Source organism: Lagopus leucura, unplaced genomic scaffold (assembly GCF_019238085.1).
Source record: "Lagopus leucura isolate 7727_CA_CO unplaced genomic scaffold, USGS_WTPT01 24702-0_obj-0_obj, whole genome shotgun sequence".
Taxonomy (NCBI): Eukaryota; Metazoa; Chordata; class Aves; order Galliformes; family Phasianidae; genus Lagopus; species Lagopus leucura.
The window spans coordinates 1-3,851 of NW_024963205.1; the positions used below are offsets into that span (position 1 = coordinate 1).

The window sequence follows — 3,851 nt, forward strand, 5'->3', positions numbered from 1 at the left end:
CATCACACTAAGTCACCCCAGTGTCTCCATCGAGTATCTCTCTCTCTCTGATTTCCCCCCCCCCCCAACCCGCAATACCCCAGCATCACCCCCCAGCGTCACTCTCCAGGCTCAGTCCACAACTTCACACCAGTGTCATCCCAGCATCACTCCATGGCATCACCCCAACTTGCTTGCCAAGTAAGCAAGGTTTGGGACAGCAGCTCCTAGCAGGGCTGTATAAGCTTTCAGACACCGATAATCGATTGTTAATCACCACCTTCCATCTGGTTTCCGAACCAGATGACAATGAGTTATGTGGGGAGTCTGTTCTGGAAACAATTTGTCTTTTCTCCAAACCTGCTGTGAGTTCAGAAATCCCACATCATGCTGCAGCAGAAATGGGGTATAGTGGTACGTTAGCGACCCCTGATTCAGGGAGCACAGGGGCTGCATAAAGTGCACACGCTGCAGCCTCCCTATTTCTTTGGAGTCTGGGATTGAAACTTGACCCAAAAGGCCACACACTGCCATACAGGCAGGTGCTAGGTTCACCCACTGATTATGTCAAATCCTGAATTGTTTTCACAATGGGCTTTAATTACAAAGAAAGTAGGCGACACGTTTCTCACTGGAGAGCCACAAGCTGTCCCCACTAGTTTGGCAAACAGCGCTCGCTCCGATCACACCGGTGATCTCAACTCTGCCATCCAGGCTGCACACACAGCTTTTCAGCATCTTGCTGTATCAGTACTGAAATTTGTGTGCTGTACCAGTACTGAAATTTGTGCTCCCCTATCTATTAGAAATTTTACTGAATGCTTTTGAGGACAGACTTCAATCAAAATATGCATGCCATTGTTGCTCATCCTTTGATCAAACTCCCCTTGCCGGACAGGCAGATCCAATCACCTGCTTGTAATTAGTCTTTTTTGTTGTTGTTGTTTACAGTCTGAAGCAGTGATTGAGCACCTGGTGAGGGGTGTGGCCAGCCCTGCCAGCACAGGTGGAAGCAATTTACCTGTGGGACCGGATAGGGCTGAGCTTGGCTCCACCCCTCCCTGCCCATATTTAAGGGCTGGGAACAGCAAGGGCAGCATTCTGCTTGGGAACTGCCTCCTTGGGAGTGTTGGGAGTGAGTTCTGCTCTTTGGAATGGGGTGAGTGATTGATGCTTTATTGTAGGGCTCTTGTTTTTCTGTTTTTGGGGATCCTGACTGCTTTTAAGGGCTGAAAGTTGTAAGGGTAGCATCTCTGTATGGAGACTGCTTCCTTTGGGGTGTGGGCTGAGTGTTTATTTTTGTAATGGGGTCATTGATTTCTTTTTTATTGGTGGATTGTAATTTCACTTTCTGGGGGGCTCCTGACCACATTTAAGGTCTGTCAGCAGAAAGAGCAGCAACTGCACCTGGAGACTACTTCCTTTAGAGTGTGGGGTGAACCCTTGAAACAGGGTGAGTGATTCTTTATTCCAGGGTTGCAATATCTTGTTTTTGGGAGGATCCTGACCCCACTTAAGGGCTGGCAGCCTTTAAGGTGGTATCTGTCTTTAGAGGCTGTCTCCTTGGGAGTGTGGGGTGAGGTCTGGTCCTTGAGAAAGGATGAGTGATTCCTTCTTATTTTAGGGTTGTGACCTTTCCCTTTTGTTTTTTTTTTGGGCATCCTGACCACATTTAAGTGCTGACAGATGTAAGGGTAATGTTGATCTCTGGAGACTGTCTCCTGTGGAGCAGGGGTGAGTTTTGGCCTTTGAGAAGGGTGTAAGTGGTTTCTTCTTCACTTCAGGGCTGCAATCTCCCCTTTTTTTTTTTTTTTTAAATTATATTTTTTTACTTTTTAGTATCCTGACCACTTTTAAGGGGTGGAAGCCATAAGGGCAGCATCTGTACCTGGAGACTACTTCCTTGGCAGTGTCAGCTGAGCGTTCATCTTTGGAATGGGGTAACTTTCTTTATTTCAGGGCTGTTATGCACTGCTTCCAACCATGCAGAGTTGTTTAAGGGCATTCTGTGCACCCTTAGGTGTAATAAATCTTCATCTTTATAGAAAGCCAAGGATTGTCCTCTTTTGGACTGCTGTACTCAGCATCACCCCAGATATCTCCATCCTAATTGTCTGGAGATGCTGTTAGTTTCCTAATCTGTATGACACCCAAATCCCAATTCCTCTTCCTCCCACCCCCTGGCCTGCATTCAATAGCTCTGCAGCTCTGGTCCCCAACAGCGTGATGAAGTGAAGCCCCTGGTCTGCTGAATACTGGGACTGGCCCAGAGAGGCTCTGTGACGGATGTGGATTATCCCAGCTGGAGTACCTGGTACCATTGGTGGTGATCTCGTCCAACTGCCACACAACGAACAGGAACATCCACAGCCAGATCAGGTCGCCCGGAGGCTGACCCAGCCTCACCTTGGAAGGGACAGGGCATCCATCACATGTCTGGGTAACCTGTTCCACTGTGTCACCACCCTCACTGTACAAGATTTTCTTTATATCTAGGCTAAATCTTTCCTTGTTCTTGCCTTCAAGTATTGAAAGGCTGTTACCAGATCACCTTGGAGCCTTCACTTCTCCAGGCTGAGCAGCTCCAGCTCTCTCTCTTTATAGGAAAGGCATTCCATCCCTCAGTTCATATTTGTGGCTGTTCTCTGGATGTGCTCCAACAGCTCCACATCTGTCCTGCACTGCGGACATCCACATCCAGACACAGCACCTCCAGGTGAGGTCTCACAGCGCAGAACAGAGGGGCAGGACCGCCTCCCTTCGCCTACTGACCACACATCTTTGAATGGAGCCCAGCATACGGTTGGCTTTCTGGGCCAGGAAGGTACACTGCTGAGTGCCCACTATTCAGCCTGTTGAGGTCCCTCTGGTGTGTCACCACACCCCACAGCTTGGTGTCATTAGGGTGCACTTGACCCCACTGTCAATGTCACTGATGAAGGGACAATTCCAGATGTTTGTACAAACTCAGCAAAGAACACCTTGAGAGCAGACCCACAGAGAAGGATTTGCAGATCCTGGTGGGTGAGAAGCTGGACACGAGCCAGCAGAGTGCGCTTGCAGCCTGGAAGGCCAGCTGTGTTCTGGACTGCATTAAAAGAGGAGCAGCCAGCAGGGAGAGGGAGGTGATCATCCCCATCTGCTCGGCTCTTGTGAGGCTTCATTTGCAGTGCTGCATCCAGGCCTGGGGCCCCCAGCACAGGAAGGACGTGGAGCTCATGGAGCAGGTCCAGAGGAGGTACTGAGATGATCAGATGGTTGGAGCAGCTCTCCTACAAGAAAAGGTTGAGGGAAGTGGGCTTGTTCAGCTTGGAGAAGAGAAGGCTTGGGGGAGAACTCATTGCAGCCTTCCAGTACTTGTAGGGAGTGTATAAGCAGGAAGGGAAACGGGTGTTTATGAGGGTGGATTGTGATAGGACAAGGGGAAATGGTTTTAAACTGAGACGGGAGGTTTAGGTTGGTTATTAGGAGGAAGCTTTTCATACAGAGGGTGGTGACGCACTGGAACATGCTTCAGAGTCAATTCCAGAGGGATCTGCTCCGTGATTTTTCCCAGCACGGAGATGAGACTGACATGTTGGCAGTTCCCAGGGTCATCCTTTCTATCTGTAATAACAGCTGTGCTGTCGCCTTTTTTCTGCTCACCAGGGACTTCACCTGACTGCCTCAACTTCTCAAATACCACTGACAGTGGCTCAGCGACTGCAGCACTGAATTCCCTCAGAAGTCTGGGACTCGTCTCATCAGGACCCAAAGACTCCTGGATGTTCAGGTCCTCAGGTGGTCCAGGACCTGATCTCCCATCACAGTGTGGGATTGGGGGGTGGGGGGGGTGGCATTGCTTCCACAATCCCCACCTACCAAACCAAAGG

At 49.7% G+C, this 3,851-nt stretch overlaps 1 long non-coding RNA gene across 3 annotated transcripts; it reads left to right on the forward strand.

The window, feature by feature from the left end:
• The first annotated feature begins 135 nt into the window (after nt 1-135).
• Nucleotides 136-3,757, forward strand: LOC122191029. 3 transcript variants are annotated; one of them, XR_006182286.1, is made up of 5 exons: nt 136-1,138; nt 1,657-1,713; nt 1,819-1,919; nt 2,178-2,419; nt 3,628-3,757. It is a non-coding gene; the product is annotated as an uncharacterized LOC122191029 (long non-coding RNA). The 3 variants fall into 3 exon arrangements; XR_006182285.1 differs by lacking the exon at nt 136-1,138 and having other exon boundaries at nt 1,157-1,713; XR_006182287.1 differs by lacking the exon at nt 136-1,138 and having other exon boundaries at nt 1,157-1,713; nt 2,202-2,419.
• The last annotated feature ends 94 nt before the right edge of the window (nt 3,758-3,851 follow it).